At 46.1% G+C, this 10,651-nt stretch overlaps 1 long non-coding RNA gene across 1 annotated transcript; it reads right to left on the reverse strand.

The window, feature by feature from the left end:
* Positions 1-7,445: 7,445 nt before the first annotated feature.
* On the reverse strand, positions 7,446-7,810 carry LOC130459813 (uncharacterized). Its single transcript, XR_008919453.1, has 3 exons — positions 7,753-7,810; positions 7,531-7,671; positions 7,446-7,460 (listed from the first exon to the last, which is right to left on the reverse strand). It is a non-coding gene; the product is annotated as an uncharacterized lncRNA (long non-coding RNA).
* Positions 7,811-10,651: the final 2,841 nt, after the last annotated feature.

The raw sequence follows: 10,651 nt of genomic DNA on the forward strand, positions 1-10,651 counted from the left end.
TCTGGCTCTGGGCGCTGAAAATACCTGGGTACGTTTCTTTTCCTAATTCTTTGCGGATTAGAACTCTGCAATTCTATCTTTCCACGAACTCTTCCCTATAAATAGGCCCCTAGTTTCGACGTGAAAACAGACAACAACACATAATATATTCTGAGTATTGACTCTAAACCCCTTAGCCTAAGCCTCTCGCTGCGAAACTGTTCACGCGTTCTGTCGCAATCGATCCATAAATCGAACAGAACGTATCCTGTCCCATAATCGAGATTCGTTAAAAAAAAAGGAGAAATAGCAAAGTCAAAGTGGTTAGTTTTCTGAGAACCGTGACGCACCTCTCAAGGGTACGTCGTAATGTGTCCCTTTTCGATGATTTAACCGCTTTCCTCGCCCTTTTTATGAACTGTTAAACTAACCTAATTTGAATGTTCTATCACGCCTAACAAATATAATATTTTTGGGAAATCGGATTATCATGCTAGGTCCCTTAATGTTATTTAAATCAGATAATCACGATCGAATTAGTATTATATGTTGCATATTGCTAAAATCAATTCAGATTAGTTTAATAGTTAACGCATGTCCCTTCAATTATTTATGCTGAGCTAGTAAGGATATCCTGCCTCTGGAGTTATCGACGAGCGAATTACTCCTCTCGGTAGTTACAGTCCCCCGAACCCTCAATCTCTACCTTGCGGGTGTATATTGAGAGATCCCCACACCAGGGATCACAAGGTAACCTACGGCCGTCGTGGTCAAACATAATTGCACTCCCTTTATGTCACGATAACCGGGTTTTGTCAGTTTTTCTCATTGTCGTTAAAAACTGAATGGCGACTCCTATATTACTAGTCAATTGGGTGTATACTCACAGGAAATCCAATTACACTTGATTGAATAAAAAGAATCGTCACACCCACGAGGGACAAGGTCACGCATTAGCCTCGCGCTTTTTCGACCCCCTCACAATGTCGACTCCACTGGGGATGGTGAAGGAAATACTCGTGCTTGTAGGTAATCAAAATAGCCGAAGGGTGAAACGATCCTACCCCGCGTTTATTTCCCCATCAAGTTGGGACGACCAGAAAATCAGCATATTAATGTGAACGGGCAGAACATCATAACGAATCTCGGCTCCGTCGGGAGTTGGGACTAAGGATACCTTTTTTCGCCAATAGGGGGGTGCATACGCCGCGCATGTTTCCCACTCGGTACTTGCGCAGGTAGTACACCTATCCCGAACCCAATCGCTCGCCCATTAGGTCCCTCTCGCCTGCATGCCCCCTTGGCTTGCACTTGCGGGTTGGCCTCTTGAGCGAAATTCGTCTGTTGAAGACACTACCTCGACCGGGGCATGTGTTGGATCTACGATAGAAGCGGTACCAAGCCAGGCGCAGACAAACTACCCATAGAAGCCTATCATAAACTACATGGCATATTTAATTTTCAAATCCATGTTTGTAATGTAGTTATGTGTAGCGAAATATGTGATTGTGTGTGACAAACTATTCTAGAAAACCAACGACCTTAAAAACTGACCAAACATTCATAGACTAATTTGCCAAAGAGTTATACCGAAACACGTGTTCCGCTAACCCGAATGATCGCCACAAAATAAGCGACGCTCGGGATGGCCTGTAACGAATCCCACAAACGCTGTTACGCGTAAAGGACGTTATTAGGCAAGCACGCAAGTCGAAGTCGCATAAACAGAAGACAGAAAACGAGAACCAGCCGGGGACGCATTTTCAACGCCCCTGGCTGGGCGCCAGAATTTCTCACGCCCCTAGCTGGGCGCTGAAGTTGCTGCTTGGCCGTCTGGTCAGGCGCAGCAGCTTCGGTGCCCGCACGAAAGGAAAATACGTAGCAAAAATTATTCATAAAAAAGAATTGCTACGAGGGCGTAAGAAAAGCACTCGATTTCAAAAGCGACTCGCGAAAAACTAATAACTCTTTGCGTCGTTGTTAGGCCTCCTACGACGGTAATGCTCGACACTAAAAGTCGACCATGCAAATAATCATGAATGTCACACGGGCAGAGATTTTCAAAAACATAAAGCGTTCAAAGTGCACACATAACAGTCTAAATATACTAGTCCGACTTAAGGGTAGCCATAGAATGCCTAAAAAACCGACTCACGAAACAAACTAATGTGTCTCCTACTCCACAACAATAGTGCAGGGCCCCTGAGTACTTGCCCGTGATAGCCATCAAGAAACGCGATGGAAGAAGCATATCCCGAACATCTGTACTTAGAGGTCGCACAAACCCAAGAGATGCATGCTCTGGGACACGACCCTTTACGTTCTCAAAGGCCACTCGTCCTAAAGAACCATGCTATGCCAAAAACGCTCCCCAACTCACATGCTTTCGGGCTATTGTTTGGGTTAGAAAAGAAAAGAGCGAAGAAAGAAACAGAAATTATGGCACTAGCTCTCCAAGATGAAGTGTTCGATCCTACTAAATTGATCGTTCCATCACCCTCAAAAGATGAACAAATCCAACGAGGGTGGCGCAAGACTTTCAAATGGACTAATGCTCGTGGGATGAAGTTCAAGATATCTGCGGGAGAGGGTCCGATGTACGAAGAATTAGAGTCTGAATCCGAGTCCGAACCTAGCAAAATTGTAACCCCTCCCAAAAATAGTTTAGACCCGGAAATCTCTACTCCGGGAGATCTTTTTGATGTAATGCTTCATGACTTTAATAAGATAAACAAAACTTTTGAGTATGTGCCGCTTAAAAATCAGAGTAATAATGCAGAATGTCTCGCCACTAATGAGCACGAAAAAGAGCCAGAAGAGGAATATACCGAACTAATAAAAGCTGTAAATGAACAAGAAATCAAAACTCCTATAATTGAGGACACAGAATTGGTAAATATTGGAACAGAAGAAAATCCTAAAATTGTTAAAATTGGCCTAACCTTAACTCCCACTGAAAAAGCCGATCTAATCTCCACTTTGCGGGAATTCGAGGGTGTCTTTGCTTGGTCCTACAAAGACATGCCGGGAATAGATCGAGAAATCGCTGAGCATAAAATTCCGCTAGATCCCAAAATGACGCCAGTAAAACAAAAGCTCCGGCGGCTCAAACCAGAGATAGCCTTGAAAATAAAAGAAGAAGTCACTAAACAATTAGACGCCGGCTTTATAAAAGTCTCCAACTACCCAGAATGGGTGGCCAATATTGTCCCTGTAGCTAAAAAAGATGGACGAGTGCGAATGTGCGTAGACTTTCGAGACCTCAACAAAGCCAGTCCTAAAGATGACTTTCCCCTACCTCACATTGACATACTAGTAGACAATACCGCAGAACACGCGCTCCTCTCCTTTATGGACGGGTACGCCGGATATAACCAAATACTCATGGCAGAAGAAGACATGGAAAAAAAAACTTTCATTACCCCTTGGGGAACATATTGTTACACTGTAATGCCTTTTGGTTTGAAAAACGCGGGGGCCACCTATCAAAGAACAGCCACCACGTTACTCCATGACATGATACATAAAGAAATCGAGGTCTACGTGGACGACATGATCGTCAAATCTAAAGACCGGCACGGTCACCTCCCGGCACTTAAAAAATTCTTCACCCGAATCTTGAAATATAACATGAGACTAAATCCACAAAAATGCGTGTTCGGGGTAACCTTGGGAAAATTGCTAGGATATGTTGTTAGTACGCGAGGAATCGAGATTGACCCATCTAAGATCAAAGCCATTACCGAAATGCCCCCACCAAAAACTGAAAAGCAGATAAGGGGCTTCCTAGGAAAGCTGCAATACATTAGTAGGTTCATTTCCAAGCTTACTATGACTTGTGAGCCAATATTCAAAAAATTAAGAAAAGAAGAAAAGGCCGAATGGGATGAACAATGCCAAACCGCCTTCGATAAAATCAAAGAATACCTAAGCAAGCCACCCGTCCTCTCCCCGCCTTTTCCTGTAATCCCTTTACGCCTATACCTAACCGTCACGGATACTGCAGCAGGGGCTATGCTCTCATAGTGTGTACATGGATCCGAGCGGGCCATTTACTATTTGAGCAAGAAGTTCATACAGTACGAGACGAGATACACAGAACTTGAGAAAACCTGTCTCGCCCTCGTCTTGGCATCCAAAAAACTCAGACATTACCTATTGGCCCACACTGTTCATATAGTGTCACAACTAGATCCCTTAAAATACGTGTTCGAAAAGCCCGCCCTGAGTGGTCGCCTGTCCAGGTGGCTAGTCATGCTCTCAGAATTCGACCTAAAATTCATGCCAGAAAAAACAATCAAAGGAAGAGCGGTAGCCGAATTCCTGGCCGAGCATGCCACGAATGAGGAAACCCCAGAAGCTTACCTCCTCCCCGACGAGGAACTTCTGATGATACAAGACGACTATTGGACACTATACTTCGATGGCGCGTCCAACCAAAAAGGATGCGGCGTCGGAGTTCTCCTAGTCAGTCCCGAAGGAGCCCATATACCAATTTCCGTCAAACTTGACTTCGAGGCCACAAACAATGCCGCCGAATACGAGGCCTGCATAGTCGGGCTAGAGGCCGCAGTTAGCCTCGGAGTCAAATACCTACAAGTCTTCGGGGATTCTTCCCTAATAATCAACCATATATCCAAAAGATGGAAGGTCCGAAGCACTAGTCTCTCAAAATATCAAGCTCACTTGGACCAAATAGTCGAGCAATTTGAAAAAATCGAGTATACGTACTTGCCAAGAGACGACAACCAATTCGCGGATGCACTAGCGAAGCTAGCTTCAATGCTCAACATCCCGAATGAATGGGACGGAATGACCCTTCGGGTCGAGCGAAGGAAAGAGCCGGCTTATTGTTGTGCCATAGACTCCGAACCTGAAAGCACCGAAGAAGAGCCATGGTACATGGACATCCTTCGTTACAAAACAAGTGGGGAATTCCCCCCAAACACTTCCCCGCGAGCACAAAAGGCCCTACGCCTCCTCGCTTCACAATATAGCATAATTCTGGGAGAACTGTACAAATACACGCCGAATAGAATCAAGTTACTTTGTGTCCATCAAAACCAAGCCCAAAGACTAATGGAAGAATACCATAACGACGTGTGCGGACCCCATATGAACGGAAAAATGGTATCCCGAAAAATATCCCGCTCAGGGTACTATTGGACCACTATGGAAACCGATTGCCATCACTTTGTAAAAACTTGCCCAAAATGCCAAATCTTCAGTAACCTTAACCATTTGCCTCCCTCAGAACTATACACCTTCACTTCTCCATGGCCCTTTTCCACCTGGGGTATAGATATAATCGGCAAGGTAACACCAACAGGCGTAGGGGGACACGAGTACGTTTTAGTTGCAATTGATTACTTCACTAAATGGGTAGAGGCAGTCTCCTATGCAAAGTTAACAACCAAACATGTCGCTCGATTCCTAGAAAGGAACATATTCTGTCGATACGGGGTTCCACATGAAATCATAAGTGCCCAAGGTTCCCACTTCAGGGCCGAAGTCCAAGACCTGCTCAAAAAATATCATGTCAAACACCATAAATCCTCTCCCTACAGGCCGCAAATGAACGGCGCGGTAGAGGCGGCCAACAAAAATATTAAAGTCATAATCGAAAAAATGGCCGAAAATTATAAGGATTGGCCCAATAAATTACACTTCGCATTATGGGGCTATCGAACCTCAATCCGCACCTCCATTGGAGTAACACCCTACTCCTTGGTATACGGAATGGAAGCAGTCCAACCGGTCGAGTTGGAAATTCCCTCCCTCCGGATCGTCCTAGAAAGCAAGCTACCCGAAGCTGATTGGGTTCAAGCTAGGTACGACGAACTCGTCCTTTTAGACGAACGGAGGTTGAGAGCTCTACATCACGTGCAAGTGTATCAAAAGCGCATCGCAAGGCAATTCAACAAAAGAGTCAAACCTCGAAACATCAAAGAAGGCGATTTTGTTTTAAAAGAAGTCCGCGCACCTACTACGGACCCTCGAGGAAAATTCCGGCCTAAGTGGACAGGACCATATTTTGTAAAGACCATCCTACCTGGCGGAGCAGTCCAACTAGCCGACATAGATGGAGCGGAATTCGCTAACCTCACGAACTTAGACCAATTGAAAAAGTACTATATTTAATAAAATTCGGTCCGGAGTTAAGGCATCTAATAAACATAGTAAGACTCATAAGCCAACATTCTGCGCATTACTCTAAACAAACGACATAAAACTCGATAAAGTAGAAAAAGCGAAGGACAAAACTTCAACGCCCAGGACTGGGCGCTGTTATTTCTCACGCCCAGGACTGGGCGCCGATATTTCCCTCGCCCTAAATCGGGCGTCGTTCTCTCTTGCCACCTACCCTCCCGCTTCTACAAAGTGTTCATACTCCTTTTTCTAACCCTCAAAAGAACCACGAACACTTGGGGGGGAAGCAGACGAGTAATGAACACCCTTTCAAAAAGTTTTTTTTCAAAAAAGCTAGAACTACGCGCGACCTGATTCTGACAAGATACGTAGGCAATCCTTCTCAAGGATTCGGTCCAATAAAAAATTAAAAAATAATAAAGTCATGCAACGCATCAAGAAGAAAAGATATTGCAAAGGGCACTCTACCCTAACCCATGCACGGGCAAGACCAAATAAAATTAAAAAGCCACAAGGGTTTCCGAGAACAAGCCCAACAAAGAAGTATGACACGAGTCGGCAAAAAACAAAAAAATAGTGACCATGCATATGTAATACCCCAAGTAGTCGGTTAGTCTAAAAATATATGTGCACTCTTATATGAACTCATTATTTTTACGAAAGTCTTTTCCTTTACGAAATCCGTCGTTGGTTTAGGAAGCTAATATTGCTATAATATGTTAAAACAAAGCCCACGGAAGGCTCAAAACATTCTTGCACCAAAAATCGCAAAAAATATATATATACATGCGGAACACAAGAATGAATATGTATAAAACAGGAGGTAAGCCTAAGACTCGTCATCGGATCCATGTCTCCAAGCCTCGCCGGTCCATCCACTCCACTCCCCGTGGTATGAGGGACCCCAGCCAGAGTCACCCCAAAAATGAGGTTGCGACTGCAACTCGGGGCTAGGCTCTCGGGCCACCGACACGGAACGCCGCCTACGCTCCGGCTCGGACCTCTCCCCGGAAGAACTCACCCCCGCGTCAGAACGGCGATGCCGTAGGGGCGAGTGCCGTGCTCTCTCTCTCTCGCGATGACCGTGTCCCCCGCCCGAGGGACCCGCGTCGTCGGCCCCAGCACGCCCAGTAGCCGTCTGCAAAAAGGGACAAAAAAGAGAGTGAATAACCGAAAGCCAAACCAAAGGTACGGATCAAAAGAAAAAAGAGAGGGCACATTACCCGAATAGAGTGGGGGCTCCTGCAGGAAAGTGCAGACCGAGATCGAACCAACGCGAACTTCAACCGGTTGATCACCCCCACCATCGCATTGGCCGTACGGGCCGGAACCTAAAACAAAAATGTCAGTAAAAAAGAAAGAAAAAATATAAAGAAGAGTACACAGATAAAAGGTGCATACCGCCTCTACTCCCTCAGGGAGCGGAGCATGGAAAACCCGGTCTTCCGGGAAAGTCTCCACAATCTCGGATCCACTCTCTCCGGTATACGAGATCCGAGCATCGGGAAGCACCCATCCCCCCAACAAAGGGTCAGGACCCTCCTGCATAAAACACAGTAGGCATAAACACATGGGCACGAACATGAAAACACTAAAATCAATACAAAGAGAGGAGCAACTTACAGCGCCAGGCTCCGGGAGACGAAGAGAATCCTGGATAAACTGGTAATAGCTAGCTCCCTCTATCACCAACTCTGTGGCCGGCACACCAGTCCTCGAGTGGACCCTCCACGACTCGCCTATCGAGCGAGTAGACAGCATGGTCGCAGGCGGAGGCCTGGGCACCGAAAAAACCCCGACCGTCTGCATACGTACCCGCTCTCCCAGGTACCAGACAGAGTCCCGGCGGCCAACGAGCAAGACCCGCATCTGGCTCAGGGCATAACTCTCCCTGACCGAAGCATGGGTACCCCTAAAAGAGAGCCATGGGGTCCAAACCACCTGTTTTCGTACAAAACGCAGTCAGATCTCGAAAATGAAAAAATGACGAAATACGAGATAGAGGATAAGATTCTGTACATGCTCAGGGTTCCCGTCCCGGATAAGATCCCACACGGTATCGGGCGGTGGACGCACTGTCAGCTTCTTCTTCCAACCCCAACGGCGACCGGCAGGGAACTCCAAAGGCCTCCGCCCCTTTCGGGGAGCCAGCCAGGGTAAGTGCTCAAAGGCCCACAGCTGCAAAAAGAAAAGGATAATAAAACGTAAAAAAAAAGGGGGCCGGGTAAAAGCGAGAAAAACAAAAGAAAGTCTAGGCACATACCTCGATCAAACGCGGCACTCCCGCTAATGTAATCACAAAGTGACGTATACTTGGGTCCGAGACGGGCACCGACAAACTCATCTGGCCGACAAGCGTCGCATAGCCGAAATTGCCCCAGCGATAGTCACCCAGTGTAGACACGTCCTCCACCATGCCTATCCACCTCGGGTCAAAGGTGTCAGTCGGACCCGATAGAAAAGTGGAAGTAATAAAATGGAGGTAGAACAGCCGAGTCTGTCTCGAAGGCGACTCCTCTACCCCGTGCTCCAAAGCCCATATCAGGTCAGCGAAAGGTATCCCACGGGGCTGGTACGAAGGTAACCTACTACCCATCCACGAGCCCAGGAGCCTGGTATCCTCAGCAACAGTCGGCGATGGGCCGTCCGACCTCAGACGGACGGGGTTCCCTGTAAAGGTCAAACCCGTCAAAGCTGTGTAGTCCTCAGGAGTGATCGTCATCTCGCCCCAAGGAAAATGGAAGGTGTTGGTGGTATCCCACCACCACCTCAGGAACGACCGCAGAAAGGACAGGGAGATGTTGAGCCGCAGTATCTCCCAGAAGGTCTCAACCACCGGAAACAGTGAGCTCGCCCTCACCAAGGCCTGGGCGTCCGAGCTCAGATAGCTAAAAACGGTCTCACTCGTCGCGGCGCCATAGCCGCGAACCGTAGTCTCTCTCCTCGCGTGAAGGCGGGAAGTCACATGGTGATCTAGGTCGTAGTGCAGATCACGACCATCGTAAAGCTCAGGGCCCACCCATAGGGGACCCGGGCCAGTCGACTGACGCGTCATGCCACGCACCTCGTGGCCACCAGGAGGGGGTAACGACTCGTCAGACATGCTGATCAACAATACAACAAGGCATTATACCTTTGACAAAATCGGCACTCATACCGATCCCTAAAAAGAGTGCATTTCACTCATGAAATGGAGTCATACAATTTTTGTTCCCTAAAAAACATGATACTAAGTTCATACTTAGCAAAATTCCCTAAGTAAAAATTAACTCCAGCAAAATCAAAATTCTCCCATAATTTGTCATTCATGAATTATGAGGAACGCAAGCAATATACCAAGAACACCTACATTATAAGAAAATACTAGATTCGTAGGTATACTTGGGGGCTAGCATGAAAATGCCCAAATTCAGCAAAAATCAACATACTTGCAAAAATTAACATGCACAAACTAATTAACATGTTATGTGGAATATTTCCAACTATCTAATTGAAGAAAAGGGGCACAAAATAAAAAACCCCCAAATCAATTTCATGCACGAAAATACTTGACAAAAATACTGAAATTGACAAAAAAGCTCAAAATTATTGAAAATTACTTACATTGGGAAGATTGGGAAGTAATTTGGAGTAGAACTCGTGAAGCAAAGTGAAGAAAACGAGCAAAAATCAGTAGAGAGAAGTGTAGAAGTTTGAGCGAAAATGGTGGAAATGGGAAAGGAAGGAGACGGTCCGCGAATTTAAAGACCAGCCCCCCCCCCTTCGCATTTTCAACGCCCAGCTCGGACGGGGGGGTCCACCCTCAGCGGACAGGTTCGCCATCTTCAGCCGGCGGGGTCTACGTCACAAACTGCGTAGGTCCTTATTTTCAAAAAAACATCAAAACAGATTCGTCCACTTCTATCGGACGGGGGGTCCACCCTCAGCGGACAAGCTCGCCCACCTTCAGCGGGCGGGGTCTGCGTCACTAACAGCGCAGGTCCTTAGTCGTTGCAGCGATAACTTTTATCGGTTTTCCCTTTTTTCCGAAAATCAAAGGATCGGTTTTCCCTTTTTCCGAAAATCAAAGAATCGGTTTTCCCTTTTTCCGAAAATCAAAGGATCGATTTTCCCTTTTTCCGAAAATCAAAGGATCGGTTTTCCCTTTTTCCGAAAATCAAAGGATCGGTTTTCCCTTTTTCCGAAAATCAAATGATCGGTTTTCCCTTTTTCCGAAAAAATCAAAGGATCGGTTTTCCCTTTTTCCGAAAATCAAAGGATCGGTTTTCCCTTTTTTCGAAAGTTAAAGGATTGGTTTTCCCTTTTTCCAAAAATTAAAGGATTTGTTTTTCGTTTTTCCAAAAAAGAGCGATGTGTTGGATTTTCCTTCGTTTTACGTCCTATAAAAACAAGGGGGTTTTCTCGTTTAGCTAGCCCTGAAAATGAGAATCTTTAAAAACGTTTTACCTCGTGATTGGGCTTGGCCAGGCCCAATTACACTTTACAACTTTAATTTCGAAAACATTTGTAGCTACTCCCAATG

Source organism: Spinacia oleracea, chromosome 4, assembly GCF_020520425.1.
Source record: "Spinacia oleracea cultivar Varoflay chromosome 4, BTI_SOV_V1, whole genome shotgun sequence".
Lineage (NCBI taxonomy): Eukaryota > Viridiplantae > Streptophyta > Magnoliopsida > Caryophyllales > Amaranthaceae > Spinacia > Spinacia oleracea.